General features: G+C 42.4%; 1 protein-coding gene across 10 annotated transcripts in view; it reads right to left on the bottom strand.

The window, feature by feature from the left end:
* LOC128574629 (calmodulin-binding transcription activator 1) overlaps positions 1-18993 on the bottom strand; it is a 759325-nt gene that overhangs the window by 740048 nt on the left and 284 nt on the right. The gene's annotated exons all lie outside the window — the stretch shown is intronic.

Here is an 18993-nt window from a genome sequence, read left to right as displayed (position 1 = left end):
TGGTCTGTCTGATGCTAAAGCCCACATAATAACAGAATCTGGCCAAGGGGCCCAAGTGGCAAAGATAACTGCCCTCCAGGGAACGCCAAAAAGGAAAACCAATGCCCACTGAGGACTCACCTGCCGACAGGCTCAGCCCACGCCGTGCCACGGAGTCACCATTCCAGAAGTGGCATGGTCTCCTTTAAAAAGGCAAGTTAAGAGATCCATCGGAAAATGGACATCCTGGTTCCTCATGGGAAATCTTAATGTTGTGGATCTCTTACAGAAAGTCTACCTGAAAATCTCTCACCAAGCTGCTGGAGAAGATTAGTAAGCTTGTGGCAGGGTCAACTCCAAGGGCTACCACGGCTTCATGGAGGAAGAAAGTTACAAGCACCAAATGCAAGGAAAAACATAAAATTACAGATGGGCATAAGCCAACTACTATGGGACTTTTCAAAACCCACCAAAAAGAGAAGGTACCAGAAAGAACCGTACCAAGTGGCTCCTCATCAGAAGAGCCATCTGCAGGCTCCTGACCAGTCCCTCTCTACCTAACATTCCCCATGTGCCACCAGAGGGCACTAATTTGTGGAAAGTCACATATTTTAAATTGCAGGAATGTGCAATTTCAAAACTAAATTTCAAATCAATGAAGTCCTAAGTACGTAATTTTGACAGTAACGTTAGCATTTTTGTCATAAATTTCAATTTAATAACATAAAGGTACATACATGCAACAGGATATAAAAACAGTAAGTTACCAAATCTTCAGATTTATGAAAACAATAAAATAAAACTAAGAATGACAGATTTGTTCCTGCTTCTTGGTCACAGGGGCTGTCATCTGGATAACCTGTCTCACCATCTTTCACATGTACACAATGTATAAGAACCAAGAAAAACATTTTAGTTTCTTCTTTGCTTTGAAAATCCACTCTTCATTAAATCAGAAGTGGACTTCACCATAATAAAATTACAGTACAGTTTATTAAGCATGATTAAAACATGATTTAATCTTTCGTAACAGAATCTTTGTAAGAATAAATAGCAAATATTTACAAGTGCTTACTACATCTTAGGTTGCTACTCTAAGCATATTACATTTATTTAATTCTCAAAACATCCCTCTGAAAGGCTTTAAAATTCTATTTTAGTAAAAAGTTCAACCTTGCATTTCTTGAATACAATCAGGAATTTTTCTTTACATTTGTATCCTCTGGTGATGATGTATTTGTCCACAAAGCTATAAATACAGATTTATGAGTTCTGCCTCATTAACCACATTCTGCAATTTCTTCACCCCAGAATTCACACTTGTTATACTTCCATGGGAGCATAAGATTATATAATCAAAAGGATACAGCACTCGGTTTAATGAAATATGCATTGTTCCTGGAAAGGATTTTTGGTTTTGTTTTGCTTTGAGGTACATAAAAATGTGGCCTTTGTTTTTCACACTCTTCAAAAGGAACGGAAGCATATTTACCAATTAGCTAAAAAATGTTACGTCTTGACATAAAATAAAATGTAAGTTCAACTGGACCTTTGTTTTTTCTCAACTTTAGTCGATTCCTTCATTGTATAATACATAACTAAAGTTACACCGAAATGAACAAAATCTGACACAGAAAATGCGTATACCTGTAAAGAAGTTTCACTTCCTTAAACAATTCGTCAAGTTAAAGCTACAAATAAACTTACCTTGAGATAACAGCCTGCATCACAGGATGTTGTCTCCTTGGTTTGTTTTTGTCCTTTGTCACAGAAGAAAAAACAAAAACAAAAACCTCCTCAAAGGTTTTCAAGAACAATATTGGTATTCTGGCCCTTGCCAACACTCAAAGAATGAAGATGGCGTAAGTACAACATCTGCGCAGGTATCGGAAACAAAAGCATGTCTTTTGTTCTTTGTTAATAACCACTCGATCTAGAAAATACTTTATCTTGTTTACTTGATGCTAAAATGTATTACTGTAAATTATTAAGTAATGTGGAAAGTTAAGTATCTGCCTATTTTCTACCTCCCTCCTTTTATTTCCCAGTGTTTTCTTCCTACACTCTCGGGAGATGTCTTAACATTAGAGTACCCAGAGGCATGGCTCATGGCTCCCTGCATCGTGTCTCCCACTTCTTCAGGAGGCATGCGTACCGTAACACACACGCAGTTTGTAATCCATAATTCCAATGTCCTGATGTGCTCCAGCTTCTCACAGCATCCTGGACGAGACTGCCAGGTAGCTCAACCGCAACAAAAGTTTTACTCACTCCCAAAGCGTTATGGCTTTATCATTTGAAAAGGGTATACACAAATGACAAGTTAAAGGGGAAACATTCAGAAAGGAGGTAACGCTGGTGACCCACTCATTCGCTCAACAGCATTTATTTAGACTCTACACTGTGCCAGGTGCTGCCCTATACACTGGACATGCACAGGGTTGGATTAGACAGGCCCTGCTCTCTTGGAGCTTCCATTCTGCAGGAGACAAGGGCAACCGGGAGGAAAACACATCACTCCTGGGGCAGTGCTAGTAAGAAACGTAAGCTTGCTGAGGGGGAAGAGGGCAGCATCACAAGTGGTCATGGAGCCTTCTGGACCTGGTGGTGTGTGGACAGAGGCCTGCTCCCCAGGTCTGGACAGGCGCAGAGCTGCTTCCATTTGAACACGGGATGAGGCAAGGGTAGGTCACTCTAATCTGCTTCATGTTTAGTGGCATTTGGTTCCAATTACTTTGGGATTTTGAGAGCAATTCATTAATAGAAGTGTCTGGAAGCCAGATATGGGGCTGGTAAGATGGTAAGGCTCTCCCTACGAAGCCTACCCGCCTTCACTCCAGTGTGTCAGCCCTCACAGCTCCAGCTCTGTGCATCCCTCTTCTTACTGTGCCCATGAGCAAGTGTGTGGTGAGAGCCTGAAATAAATAGGTGTAAAATGGGTCAAAACCATTGCTTCTATTTCTGTTTTTAACTGAAGAAAATTTGCCCCATTTCCAGAGGCGGAAAAGAGGAAACATCAGGGTAAAGGCCAAAGATCTATTAAATACATATACATCTATATGCACATGTATCTATGTGGCCCAAACACACTACACACATGTACACCCACACGTCAGATAACTCCAAACTGGGCCTCACACAATTGGCCTTTTTGCAATCATTACAGCATAATATGTATTGGGTTCTAAATTGCATCTTTAAGAGGGCACAAAACTTTTTTAAAGTATCAAATTAAAAATTCAAGGTTAAAAATGATCAAAGTTTAGATTCAGGTAAGACTAATTTTATAATAAGTTTTTTACTTACTATGCATATTCAGCAAACAACTTAAGTTTTTGTTTTGTTTTTTCTTCCTAACATAGGATCCCGGGGGAGTCATTATGTACAATCAGCTCTCTAATTCAGATTAACGTGTCTAAGTACATATTGATAGAACAGAACACAATGCTTCGAGAGGCTCTCCTGCTAGGGACTGTTTGTGAAAGCACAGGACTAGGATGGGACTCCTAAAATTCTATTCCCAGCACTTCCAATTTCTGCTTCCCAGGCCAGTTCCCCAGTTTAGGAAAACCCAGTATTTAAAAGGTATAATGTAGGGTGCATAAATAAAAGCGCTGACACTTCCTAATTAATGTAAGATCCTAACAAGCTTCAGGTGACTTCTACAATGGCCCTTAAAATGCACAATAATGCTGAAAAGGAAGCCTCAGATTTCATTTCCCTCACTCGCCCCACCCAACTCAGGCATTATTATTGGGGAAGAGTCAAAAAAAGGAGTGATTTTAGTAAAACCCCCAATGCTGTGCTTACCCAGTCTCACAGGTAAGCTGGGAGCACATTCAGAGTGGGGTGGGTGCTGTCTCATTTGTTTACCCAATTTGGGACTGATTTCCAACCAAACCTCCAATCAACTGAATGTAACTTTTTAACTCCAGCAGACAGACCACCACCTTCAGGCTTGCGTCCAATGCTTGGAGGCCAGTCACCCGCACAATCTCAGAATATGGTACTTTTTAAAAGGGTATGTTTGAAAAAGAAAAGACTGATGGACTGCTTACAACCAAAGTACTCCTGACATTTATGCCGTATTTCCCTAGGAATTAATTACTTAAGATACCCAACAACAAACTTAAGATTTCAATGCAATCAAATGTAAATGACATTTTTTTTTTTTTTTTTTTTTTACATAAAATGTGAGCACCTCTGGAATCAGACAGCAGCTTCTGACTTGTTTTCCATTGCTCTTTGGACATTTGTTTCTGCTACCAAAATTTTAGACCTGTATAAACAAAAACAGTATTTATTCTTCTCTTCCTCCCAAACAATTATTATGTTTTATCTTTTTGCCTTAAAGGTGCATTTCCCCACCTCACTTCCCCCATCCACCCACCCACCAACCACACATGCAGATGCTAGGCTGGGACCCAGGGAAACAGAAAGGAGGCAGGCCCAGCACCTGTCCCCAAGGAGCTCCCAGTGCAGGGGATTCAGGACATCTCTGGAGATAAAGCACAATGGCTATGGCAAAGGCCCTCACAGGGATATGGAAACAGGGCCCAGAATAAGGGTGAACCAAAGGACAGGCTGTACTGAACACAGCCCAAGAAAGGGTGCAAGGGAGGAATGGCGCTGGACTGGCCTTTAGAATCTGACTGCCAGACGGAGCAGAAGTGGGGAGGAAGGGCCGGAGAGAGAAACAGCAAGTGGGAAGGGACAGAAGCATTAAGTGCCCACACGTTCAGGGAGGCCAGGAGGCAGGTGAGATGCAGCTGGGTGGGGGCACCTGGTACCTGGCCAAGAAAGGGTGGGGCTTGCGAAACTTGGTAAATGTAGAATGTAAATGTTTTGGCACAGTAACTGAGATAATGCCGGAAAGGCTATGTTAACCACTGTGATAAAAATGTGTCAAATGGTTTATGAAGTAAGTGTATGATGCCCCATAATCATATCATTGTATACAGTTATGATTTAATAAAAAAAAAAAAAAAGAAAGGGTGGGGCTTTATATTCCTCTACTTTCACCTGCATCTATATCAAGAGACAGAGCCTCAGGTTAATGAACACCTTGTTAGTAGAGAGAAATCCAAACGAACACAGAAGGAACAGTGCGATGGTGTGCAGAGAACAAAGCGGTGTGGGGGGCAAGTGCACGCCTCCTACAGACCACTAGCCCAGGTTAAGGCTATGCTGCCTGGGCTGGTTAAAGCTTAAGTCTCAACAGTAAATTTCTGGAAAAATAAATAAATTTAGACAAACTTTTTTTTCTTTTTTTGAGCATTCTAATGTCTTGGGTCTTAAAAAAAGAAACAATTTAAAAATGTCAGAACATTCACTGTCCTAACCTACGATACATGCCAACCTTCACTTTCGAAAAAACTAGAATTTTCTGTGTGCCGAATTAATTACATTAACAATGCCTTTTAAAAGCTAATACTTCTTAAAAATCCAATAACTTCTACAAAATGTGTTATAATACACAAATGGCATCACAAAATAGCTCTTCTGTTGTTGGGAAACATTCAAGTCCATTCGTCATAAAGATTGATATGTGAAGGGGTAACTGTGTAAGCAAAACACCACTTAGTGGGGAGAAAAACTCAAAATAAGCTACAATAAAGCCATTAATGTTCTTTTAATTTCGCGCTTAATTTCCAGTTCTTGGTATTCATACACTTCCCCATCAGATGGAAACATTTTAATTAGAATAAACGTACGTAATGAGTAAGCTTTCATTATTACTAAATGGTATTTACTGAGCTTTCTTTCATGTGAATACAATGATGCAGGAGAACATTTTATTCAAAAGAGAGTGAAACAGGACCGTTGAGTGACGCTCTTAGGAGATTATTCACGTCTGGACAATGACCAGCTCCAGACTACTTAAATCCCTCATTCCTGTGACTTCAGCTACTACAAAATGAACAATTACTCCTTCAACACACCAGGCGTCCAACAAGCACATGGCTCAAAATGGGCTCATCTTCCTAAATACCAAGACTTATAGGATTTTTTAGGTTAATTTTTGTGACATTTTTGGTTAATCTTAATACTGCAGGAAAGAAACTCAAGGGAACTGAAAGTAAATTTAAACTTAATAAAAAGCTACCAAGGTAGCTATGTACCTTTTTCTGTGAGTTCACGTGAACAGCACACACTACCAACATCAACAGCAGTAAGGGCATGTGTGCCACAGACATGTTCCTGTCTATTCTTTCAAAATATTGTACTTTTTCCTGGCCAAGGAGGCTGAAAAATATCTTTCTGACATCATTATCAAGTTTCATTAATTTTTAAAGGCACATTAATGGATCAAAGCCAAACAAACAAATATATATACATATACATAGACAAATTCTCGGCATGGTAAAAAGCTCATGACATCTGTCCTTACAAAAGGTCAGTCGCAAGGCAGGCAGATTTTTTTCTGTTACTGCCTATATCATGTAGGTCTGTTCCAACTTACTAAATGTCAGCTTCTGCAGGGATTCAAACACAATTACAACTGTTAACTACAAGCATTTGAGGAATTTGAGGATTATGCCTAAATCAAAACGGACTTCTAAAGATCTGCCAAAATAAAAATAAAAAACTAAAGTGTATTTTTTTCTGGCTAATAAAAAAAAAAACCCTGGTTGTAATGAGTTGCCCACATTGGCAGGTTAATATTTTTCTTTCCTTTCTTTTTTTTTTTTTTTTTGGAGACAGAGTCTCACTTTGTCACCCTGGGCAGAGTGCCATGGCGTCACAGCTCACAGCAACCTCAAACTCTTAGGCTCAAGTGATCCTCTTGCCTCAGCCACCCAAGTTGCTGGGCCTACAGGCACCTGCCACAATACCCAGCTATTTTTTGTTGTTGTCATTGTTTTCCAGCAGGCCCAGGCCGGGTTCGAACCCACCAGCCCCAGTGCACGTGGCCGGTGCCCTAACCACTGAGCTATGGGCACCAAGCCCCCATAGTTCTTGAGATACCACCTCAGCAGCGTCTGTGAGGCCTGTGTAAGCATGTCTCTGTCACCTCTCCAGCCTCCTGCCAAGCCCCCACTGCCCCGTCCTCCATTGTGTCACTGGTTCCTTGCCCCGTGTCCCCTCAGCGTGCTCAACTCCAGTCTACACCATCCTGCTGCTGCGTGGAATGATGGCCACTCCCCACTTGTTTTCCTTTGCATTTCAGTTTCATGTCACTTCAGAGTTGGTTCTCGGGGGAAGTTCCCCACCGCTTTCAGGGGCCATGTACTTCGGCAGTACCCCACACTGCTTCACCGTGTGCATCACGCTTGGAGTCACTTGTTCTGCGTCAGAGTTATACCTCAAACACAGCTGAGACCTTCCCCTGCTCTTCACCGGGCATTCCTGTTACCTGTACTGAGCCTGCCTCGGAGTAGGTGCTGGAGTAAGTGTTCGTATTTCCTTTTTTTTTTTTTTGAGACAGAGTCTCACTATGTCACCTTGGGTAGAGTGCTGTGACGTCACAGCTCACAGCAACCTCAGACTCCTGGGCTCAAGCGATTCTCTTGCCTCAGCCTCCTGAGTAGCTGGGACTACAGGCGCCCGCCACAACACCTGGCTATTTTTAGAGACAAGGTCTTTACCTTCTCAGGCTATCCACCTGCCTCAGCCTCCTAGCGTGCTAGGATGGGTTAATACTTTCAATCATGAAAGGCCTTCTGCATGAAAATAAAACCCAACCAAAAAATGCCATTTGAAGTCACTGATATTTCACTGTGACTCCCAATCTCACAGATGCTTTGAGAAGTGGGATAAGATCATGGTCAAAAGGGTTCCCCTCCTCCCTCTGCAAGCCTGCTCCCTCATAAAGAGTCATAGTGATTTCAGATCCACATAATCCCACCTCTCTGTTCTTTGACCCATTTAGCCTGTGATAATCCATGATCTCAAGCTATACCCCATGGCCATGCATGCTGTCCAGGGTGGCAGCCATAAGCCACATGAGGCATTGAGCACCTGAGATGTGCCTAGTCCAAACGTGGATGTACTGGAAATATAAACTTCAAAGACTTTGTACCAAAAATATGTAACATGCCTCAATAATTTTTATATTTATTACACATTCACATGATTTAGATATTGGGTTAAATAAAAGATAGGGTATCCCAAAAGTTGCCATTCATAGGGAAAGTAGAAAACTGTAGCTAAATGTACATTTACAAAATATTCATTACAAAATTTTACAAAGAGGTGGCTAACATGTAGAGAATATTTTGTAAATACCTTGTAAAAATTTGTAATGAGCATTTTGTAAATAAAGGTATATCTAGCTATAATTTCTCATTTTCCCGATGTATGGTGACATTGGGGGGTGACTTCGGGACACCCTGTATACCAAGTCTGACAATTAAGTTCGTGCACTTGCCCTTAGGCACTTACACTGGCAGCACTGTACAGACAAGTTGGTTTCATAACCGTGGTGTACACGGGTCATTATGAAAGCTCTGAGATACATCTGTGTGAATGGAAACAAATAAAGCCCTCCCAGCAACACCAATAAACTGAGTAAGTTGAAACTTCCACAGGTGAATCAGAAAGGACGCTGTTAAACGCCTTTCTTGGAAGTGACATAATGCACCATAGCATAGCTTGTCTCAAAACTTTCATAGTGACCACAAATACCAGTGTCTCACAGTGTGCTTGTGTTGACATGTGGTGGTGTCTTGCTGAGTGGCGTTCATTACCGCTGTTGCATGTTTTTGTGTGCCACTGCAAGAATGTCAAAGCTTGAATTAGAACAATGAACAAACGTTAAATTTCTTATTAAACTTGGCAAGAGTGAAGTGAAATGAGAGACATGTTAGTCCAAGTTTACGAGAATAATGCCACAAAGAAAACAGCAGTGTACAAATGGATTAAATGTTTTTCTCAGGAAAGAGAAAGTATCACTGATGAAGAGAGGTCAAGGCAGCCAGCAACAAGCAGAACTGATGAAAACACTGCAAAACCTCATCGAATTGTGTGTCGGAATCATCAGGTGACTGTAAAGAAGCATAGCAAACCAAGTAAACTTCGATAGACAAACAAAAAAATCTCAACTGAAAATGCTGGCATGAGAAAGGTGTGTGCAAAAATGGTCCTGAAGGAGCTCACCTGAGCACTGTCTGTGAAGGCGTCTTAGCCAGTGAACAATTCACTGCACTGAACACCCCCCAACACTCACCTAAGGTGGACCCCAGTGACTTTTTTCTTCAAAGATAAAGGAAATATTGAAAGGAGGACATTTTGGTGCCATTCAAGACATCAAGGGTAATACAACAACGGCTTTAATGGCCATTCCAGAAGAGAGTTCCAAAATTGTTTTGAAGGACAGTTTAGGTGCTAGTGTTGGTGCACAGCTTCCCAAGGAGAGCACTTCGAAGGTGACCACAGTGATATTCAGCAATGAAGTCTGTAGCACTTTTTCTAGGATGAGTTTGTGAACTTAAACCTCATATCCTGTATTACTAACATTTAACTTGTTTTTTACTTTTTGAAAATATGGCTACTAGGACATTAAAAACTGCTCATGTGGCTCGCCTGACATTACTACTGGACAGGACTGCCTTAGACCTTAATATTATCCTGACTGCACCCCACCATGCTATCCATCTCACTGTGGTCACCTTCGAAGTGCTCTCCTTGGGAAGCTGTGCACCAACACTAGCACCTAAACTGTCCTTCAAAACAATTTTGGAACTCTCTTCTGGAATGGCCATTAAAGCTGTTGTTGTATTACCCTTGATGTCTTGAATGGCACCAAAATGTCCTCCTTTCAATATTTCCTTTATCTTTGAAGAAAAAAGTCACTCTATGACTATCCCAAGTCTAAAAACTCCTTGAATCCACTGACCCCATGAACTCTTACTAGCACTCAACTACTCGTGCCTCTCCTTTGCTCCTTGTGTGGCTTAGACTAGATGCTCTATCATGGCATCAACTCTTCTGCAGTGCTCAACTCCCTTAGCCCTCCTCTCTCCGCTGTACTCACCGTATCCTAATCCCAGGTTAAATCCAACTCCCTGCCCTCTGCTGGCCTGCACTTAGGCTGGGGAACCCCTTCAGGTCACCAGCCCCACCTCCTATCCTCCCACGTCCGCTCACCAGCTGGGACTGGGCTTCTATCCTCACCATTTCCCTCACACAGCTCTTATCAGAGTCACCAATGCCTGGCACACTGCCAAACCCACACCGAATCCTCAGGCTGTATCTTGCTGTGAAACACATGCTTCTAGGACACACCCCGTCTGCTGCTTTCCTTCGCTAGTGAAACCCTCTCATTCTCCTTTGGTTCCTTTTCTTACCTCTTTCCCCTAAAGGTTGTGTGCCCTGGGGTTCCATGTCTGAACTTCTCTATACCATGTATTCTCTAAGACTTCACCCAGTCCCATGGCTTAAAGAATCCCTTCTAAAGCACTCAGAAGTCTAGCTCTAACCTTGGCCTCTCTCTGAGTTACAGACTCGAACATGTGATGGCCTATTCAACACCTGGCATCGTAACACATGTCCAAAATATAACTCCTGCATTCTCCTCACCCCTCCTCCCCAACCTGCTGCTCCCCTGGTCTTGCCAACCTCCACTGCAGGGAAGTGCATTTTTCCAGTTACAAAAGCACTGCCACCAGCCCTAACTCCTGCTGAGTACTCTACCCACTCTTCCTCCAAGACATACCACATCTGACCGCCTCTTACTACCCTGTCTTAAGCCACCATCAGCTCTTGCAACAGCTCCTCACTCATCCCATTTCTCTCCCTTTCTATCTCCCAAGCCTAGGAGCAGTAAACCTTCTCTGCACAGGGCTGAATAGTAAATATTTCAGCCTCTGCAGGCCATATGGTCTCTGTCACAGCTTGGCTGCTGCAACTCAAAAGCAGCCTCAGACCACACACAAATGAGTACAGCTTTATTCCAACTAATGGGAACTGAAGTGGACATTGAAATTTAAATTCCATTTAATTTTCATGTGACACAAAATATTATTATTAATGTTTTTCCAACCATTTAAAAATGTAAAAAGCCTTCTTAGCTTGCTGGCTGTACAGAAACAGATGGTGGGCCAGATCTGGCCTCTGGGCTGCAGTCTGTGGACCCTGCCCTGGACTATTCACTACACTGAAGCGATCTTTTTCATGTCTTTTTCATACTCAAGATCTCTCAGATGGTTTTCCTTCTCCTTCAGTACAATCAACAGACCATGTCACCACCTGCAATGCCCCACAGAACGCTGCCCTTGCCACTGCACCTCCTGCTTCCCTGCCCCACTCACGGTGCAGTGACACTGGCTCCTCGCTGTCCTCCCCACTTCTCCTACACTGCTGCCAAACCTGCACCTACCTTGGGGCCTTGGCCTTTGCTTTTGCTGTTCCCTCTGCTTGCTGGCTTAAACTCCCCCCTCCAGGTATCCACAAGGTTCACCGGATTGCTTCCTTCAAACCACCTTATGGCTATGGATCCTGACACCTGCTCAGGGTCCCCTAATGACAATGTGCACGAGAAGACACCAACATCCAGGAACCCAAACTATGTGCCTTGCTTCATCGTACTTCATCACACTATCATTGACATTTATTTCCTTATTTAGAAACAAACAGCCTGTAAGAGCATGAAACCTGGAGTTAGGAGACCCGGGTTAGAACGCCCCCAGCACACTCACTAGCTGTATGAGACTGAGCAGGTTAATACAACATCTCTGTATCTTGGTTTCCTCCTCTGTGAAATGGAGGTAATAATAGCATCTCTTTCCTCAAAGTGTTCTGAAGAGTGAATGAGTGAATAACTGTAACTGGCACATAAAGCACTCAATTCCCCTGACTTGTCTATTTTATCAGAAAGTAAGGTCTTCAATGGGATGACATGGTTTTGTTTACTGCTTTATTCCAGAGACCTAGGGTAGTGCCTAACACTAGGCGTTCAATAACATTCACTGAACAAATGGAGAAATACTTGAACTGAAGTAATTCTGGGGCGAGTAGAACACTCCACCTCCCTTCTATCACCACACAGACATTGGGCAGGAAAAAAGCTTTCTTAAAACCCACTACAGAAAGAGAAATAACAAGCCTACCATTCCAGACTGGTCTGCTCATGCCCCTCCTCTCTATGGAGAGGCAAACCTACTGTCTACCTGAAGCAAGGCCTAAATGCCGCTCTGAGTAACCGTAGTTTCATGTCATGAGTAAGAAGCCTCCTGCAATCTAACACTGTGTTGTATACTCAAAGGTTACAAGTTCGGGTCTTAAAACCAAATGAGAGAAAAAATAGATTTCATAGTTGGTCAGGTTCAAGTTCTGCATGTAAAATGCCAACTTAACACCTACTAGCACAATTCTAGTCTTAAAACAATATTTTCTGAACACAACCACAAAAGACTGTTTATTCAAAGCAGCTTACACTTAATTGACTTCTAAAACCAAAGAATATCTCACCAAATAACAGAAAACTTCCCCAGCCAGAAGGTAAGGGATACATTACCATCCACCTGTGAGACACAGTACCACTCACAGGGGATCATGGGTCTCATGTGTGGATTTGGCCTGTCTCCTTACACTTACACACGTATTTCTCCTAGGGTGACTGTGTTTGACATATGATGGTATTAAGAGAAGTTAGAATACTTCCAGGCTCTAGCATTTTACATGGTCTTTGAACCTGAAGATGCTCATATACGTGCCGGTGTAAAGTAGGCTCTTTCTCAAGCAGAAGCTCTATTGCCTTTAAAAGCAGCCCAGGGATGGAGTAAGGTCACCCACTACTCGGCAAAGCAGAAACTACTCTCCTAACTTGTAAGCTAAAACACTTCACTCTAAGAATGAATATCTTCGGTACTGGATGAGTCCCAAGAGGAAGAGAACTACCGAGGACCTTACCGCCTGCCCCCCCACTGCTCTGGCCTCTTGCTGATGCAACCAAACGTCTAGGGTTCGTGGGTGGAGCTCCCCAAGAAGTGTAAGATCTGAGATAAGCTGTCTTCTGTCACCTCCTGCAGACTTTTTTACTTCTGCACTTGATTGACCATTAAGGTCACTGTAACATGGCAGAGAGGGCCTGTGTGAAACAGGCGGACATAAGCCACTTCTCAATCCTGCACTGCTTTCCAGTGGCAAAACCTGAAAAATCATGATGGTGCTCTACTTTAATACTGTATTTAGCTGATGATCCTAAATAACACTTTGTCAGCTTTTGCGAACTAGCACAAAACCACATGCCTTGTGATCTACCAGCTGGGCGGTGGTAATGCCCTTGACTTCAGGCTTAAAAGCTCGGGCTGGGATGTAACTTTGATGTATTGTCTTTCATTTCCAACTGCAATGATTATCCCTGGATTTGGCATCACACAGAGTGGTACCAAAATTAGATTATGGTTAGTTAGTACGACTACTTACCCCTTTGGTGCACCACTGAATGCTGCTACTCTCGGCTTTTGCTTGTTTGCAAGATCGAAAAGCCATGGCTGTTTGGTTTACAGGATGCAAGGATAAGAACCATCTGCCTGGTCTGGTATTTCTTTAATTAAAACTTTAATTACAAATATATCTCTGCACAGATAGGTGTAGTCTATCTGCTCCTGTTCTTAATTACCTGTGCTAATGTGAAATGAAAAGAGCTGATGTTTGCTGAGTGTCTACTATGTGCATGAACCTCGGCCAGGTGTGCCACGGTGAACTGGAGCAGCTACAGCCAACCCCGAATCAAACCTTCCCTCTACCAGTCCACTCTCACCCTTAGAAAAAAGTTACTATCACTGAGCTCTCTGCTTTGGAAAAATGGAGGGCTGAGAGGAGTAAAATACACAAAAGGATCCATTCACTCAGAGGGCAGACAGGCTGGATACTCAAACCTGAATAATCCAAGTTCTGTGGCTGGCACACATGATAGTCTAGCATGTGGCATTTTTCTGAACCCATCTGAAGATGTGAATGAAAAGTGGAAAATCTCGTCTAAACACTATGATTCTGAGGTGTGTCACACTGTGCCATGGTAACCATAGCCACAGTTGTCCAGGGAAACAATAACACAAACAAGAACAAACTGGGGACATTCTCCATTATTCCCTCACTGTGCAGCAATTCTGTGGCGGACTTCACCAATTCCCTTTCTAGCTAGGGCAGATTTTCATGGAGAAATGACAAAAAATACCCTTCCAGACCTTCATTGCATATTTCTCAGTCTCCTCAAAAACCTCAAGCATGGTTAGACATCATCAGAACAGACTACAGACTCCCAAGGCAGCCCACTCGGCAGTGTCTAGAGCAAACACAGCCCCCAGCCCGCACACCAAAGAGGCTCTCTCTGCCTGCCCTCAAATTCACGTTAACCTTGTACCATTTGTTTTCATGGGGAGCAGGAGGCTGGGGAGAAGAACGCAGAAGGAGGATGGCTTTGACTGTTTCTCCAGTATTCCTAGAGGCCAACAGTTAATCGCAGGCAGCTAGCTACCCTGTCACCTTGGCCCTGCTCTCTCCTCCCCAACACACACTCAGTTAAGTGCTGGAAGAGAAGGCAGAAGGTCTGGACTGGCAGTGGGCAGCAAAGCAGCACCTCCCCTCTCGGGAGTGGGCTCCTCATTACCAAACACAAGGGATTTAACCCAGATGGCCTCAGACCTTCCAGCTCTAAGTACTATGAAATAGGTATGGCTAAAAGCCTGATATATGTGGCCCTTAGGAGAGTCCAAAATCGTCCTCCTGTTCGACATTCTATACTGGTCAGAAGCAGAAGCCTGATGTTTCCCTATCTATCTAAATCCATGATGCTAAATCAGCTAAGATTTTCAAGATAAACCACCCAAGTTAGGGTAGATGATCACAAACCAAATCTAACAATTTTCTGCCTAATTGGGGGGAGGGGGGATAGTGCCCACTACTTTGAAAGACAGATTCTAAGACAAATTAAGAAATGTCCATTTGAACACCTACTACATGCTAGGCGTCTGGAAGACTTCAAACACTTTACAGTCTGATGACCGACACACTGTAAACATCTGGTAGATGGAAGAAAGAGAAAACGCAGGACGACAGAACTGTGGAGGAGGAGCCGAGAAGAAAAAAGGGAATGGAAAACTAAGTACATAAAAAAGAGGAGAAAAAATAAAAGTGAATGAGAATGAGAAAGCAAGCACGGCCCCGGCCTCCTCTGACTCTGTACCTAGGTCCACACCTGGTTTCTGGAGTGGTCAGGTGCGCACCAGACAAGACTATACTTGTAAGTGTCCTCAAACTTTTTAAACAAAGGGCCAGTTCACTGTCCCTCAGACCTTCGGAGGGCCAGACTATAGTTTAAAAAAAAAAAACTATGAACAAATTCCTATGCACACTGCACATACCTTACTTTGAAGTAAAAAAACAAAACGGGAACAAATACAATCACACCGCCGCATGTGGACTGCGGGCTACAGTTTGAGGACCCCTGCTAGGGGCTAGGGCTTTTCCTACAGAAAAGGTGCTGATTGTTGTCAGCTGCACAACTAAACTGGCCCACAAAGACCCACTTTAACTTGTACAGTGTACACAACTATAGAATTAATAGCACTGACCCACATTCTAGAGGCATAGATCTGTATGTGCACAAATTATTTACTTGTTAATAATAAAATAAACTTCCCATATTTCTAAACCTACCGATCAATGATTCTCTGCTAGAACAAGATCAGAGTCTTGGGGATGGGGAGGGACATATTTTTAAAAGTCCATGTTTTTAAAAAGCTGTCAAGTGATTCTGCATAAGCAGCCAGGACTGAGGAAGCTGCTGCTACCAACTCTCACAAATGCCGAGTCCCACATACAGTGCCGCACCAGTGACAGAAACTTCCTGGTAATGAGCGTGGAGGATTGCTGGGGACAGCCACAAAGACCTTCCTAAGAGAGGCTGCTCTTGTGTTAAGACATCTGATGGCTAAGAAACAACGACGATAGCTGATGCTGACATCTCTGCAACAAAAATGCCAGGAATGTTTCTCGTAAATGGTTCAACCAGGTTGGCAGCTCGAGGCAGAGCGGCAGCGTCATGAGAAGCATGGTACCTGGTCTAGAGCCACTTCTGCAATTTACTAGAGTAGGAGCTTGGGAGAGTTTATTTAACCTCTCTGAGCCTGGCATTCACACATGCGAAAGGGGGTTAATGCACCACATACCTCCAAGGTCAATCTGAATGACGTATCTGTGTTCCAGTGTGGAAAGCACTGGGGTGAATACGGGGCAAGTGTTCTTACACACACGAGGAAAGCAGTAACATCCCTTCCCCCAACTCTACTTAAAAGGACACTAAAGCTTCCCTCAGTTGAGTAAAAATCTCTAAACAGTTCAATATTTCTGATTCCTTGAAAGCTAGCTACAGAGTTTATCAGGAGTAAAAGAGAGCAAGCAAGGCTAACAGGTAAATGATGGGTCTCTCCCTCAGCTCTTTTTCCTTGTATCTCCACAGCCAAAAATAGCTAAAACAAAAGAACCTGTCTACAAAGTACTAAGGAGCTATTCATGATCTAAACTTTTCTTCCTCAGAGATTAAAAGCCCAGATTTAACTTTACACACCTGAACTTGCCTCTGTTTTAGAAGTGCTTAATTACCATAAAATATTCAGTTCCTCTCTCTAAGCATCCAAGGGTCTCTAAGTCAGTGTTAGAAGACAAACAGAGGAATGTTTTAAAGTATAATTTTCTATAAGATGTACACACACACACCCCTTGGGAGGACTTTCCGGGCGTGCAAGACCAGGCTCACCATGTGACAGGTGCTGCTCTAAGTACTTTGCATATATCAATTAGCTAAAACTCAACGTGACCCTTTGAGTGGGTGCTATTATTATCACTCCCAATTTACAGGGGGGAAACTCAGGCACAGAGAAGTTGGGTGATTTGCTGTAGTCAGACCATTTGCAAGAGGCCAAGGTAAGATTCCAACAAGGCAGCCTGGCCCCAAAGCCCAGGGTCCTGGCACAGGGGGTCGCCACTACTACCTCTCAGCACAGCAGCTGTGACTGTCAAAAGCACGGCCACGGGATGAGGTTCAGTCTCAAAAGCATCTGTCTTCTGAGTTCGCAGTGTGTTTGTCATACAGTGTTTCATTTATCCCCTTACCCTAAAAAGCAAGTAGGAGACATACAATACCTACATTTCACAGAGGATAAAACAGAAGCAGCAGCAATGGAAAGTACTACAAATTCCTATATTTTAAGCCAAATTACTAATTTCACTATTTTACACAAAGCCTTTCTGCTTAGGTATTTCAGTTTTGTATAACTACCTCAGCACATGCTAATGACATATCCAAAGATCTTAATAGTCCAAATCAGGTCTTCTGACTCTCAGACAAGAATTTTCACAATGCGTCATGCTTACACATACAATACCCATGGGGCGTACAACCTACTAAAAGCCCTAAAAACTAATTAAGTAAGCAATGCTCACTGATAAGTGTTAAATGTGTCCATGTACTAGCTCTCTTAGAAAAATTAGGTAACATTAAAATGTATTAAGCAGAAAACCTTAAAGAAAATCTAATCTAATAGCAAAATAAAATATGGCAATAAAAACATTTATTTTCTGTACCTACTAATATCTCTTCAGCTCCTACTGGACTTACTACGTCTGTCTCATGAGTAGATGGGGGCCCCAGAGAGCAGACTCTGTGAACAGGAGTGTGACTCCCCTGGGGACCTTCAGAGGCTGGCTAGAACGTGGCTACTTGAGCAAGAAGAGCACAGCCCACAAGCATTCACTGTCCCCTGCAGGCCTATGATTCTCCATACCATCCACTCAGACACCATTCCTTTAGTGCTGAGAAAAGATGGCATCAAAGGAACAAATAAAAGACGCAATGAAGGCAAAAAAGGTCTTTGGAGATCTGGAAAACATTCCAGCACAATTGTTTAAAAAAAAAAAAAAATCACCTTAAAATTCAAGGTTCAGCGAGTATGTTGCTCTTGACTACTGTGAATATTATAATCACTAGAGCTTTATTATCAGTGGATGTTTTGCCTATGTGAATCTCTCAGCTCTGATATTTTGCAATTCTGTGAAAAGAAAAAATACCCAATAGGCCAAAGGCAGCTTTCCAGGTAAGTAAGTATAATAAGCAAAGACAAGCTCAGAAGCCTGAGCAAGTGTTGACGAGAGTTCCATCACCAGTGAACAGCTAACCACAACTAATTTTAATTTGTGGTCCTAATGAATGATATAAACTTTTATAGGTATCAACAAAGCTCAGAGAGGACTTAAATCCATTTCAGTGCTCATTCAGCAGCTTCAGCTGTGTGCAATTAAAACATCAGCATTAAATGTTAGAGAATAAAATAATGAGACACTTAAAAAGTAATCTGTGCTTCAGTGGGCCATGCTGGGAGAATTCACATTTTTTTGTGTTTTTTTGTTTTGTTTTGTTTTTACAAGAACATAATTTCTTAGGAATATCTGGCCCATTCAAAGAATTAACTCAAGTTTGACTTTTGTTTTTGATTTTGGTTTGTTTTGCTATTAAGAATTTTCTGAAAAGAGAAATACAACAACAATGCATTATTATGAAAACAGTCATAAAATAACATATGGCACAAATCAATCCTGCATGTACAGACCACCAGCGCTGTCTGATCAGGTTTCATCAGAAACAGAAGTACATTTTTGGTCATGTTAAAATTGCTGCTTGTTCTTAATTTATGCCTCGAATAAAGAAAAATATACTAAAGGGGGGAAAGGTGAATTTTGGTAAGGAGACAACTTTTTATTCTTCTGGCCCTTAAATGAAATTAAAATTAAGTCTAAGCTTTTTCACCCAATAATACTTCAGAATATAAAATGTAATCTGAGGATGTAGAATGTGGCAAGTGAGACTGATAAATTCAAGTTGCTGTAATTTGGGGAAGAAAGAAAAGACAAATGACTCTGCAAAGGATGCGGTATGTGGGGACAGGGAGGGGCTATACGTGTGAGAGTGAGGGGCAGTGGTCTGCAGGCAGAGGAGGGGCTCTGAGTATTCTGGGTGCGTGACTTGTATGCAAACATCAAGTTAATTCAGCTTTGGCAAAACATAAATAGGAA

Source organism: Nycticebus coucang, chromosome 22, assembly GCF_027406575.1.
Source record: "Nycticebus coucang isolate mNycCou1 chromosome 22, mNycCou1.pri, whole genome shotgun sequence".
In the NCBI taxonomy this organism is placed as follows: domain Eukaryota; kingdom Metazoa; phylum Chordata; class Mammalia; order Primates; family Lorisidae; genus Nycticebus; species Nycticebus coucang.
This window is presented reverse-complemented; position numbering and strand designations above follow the sequence as displayed.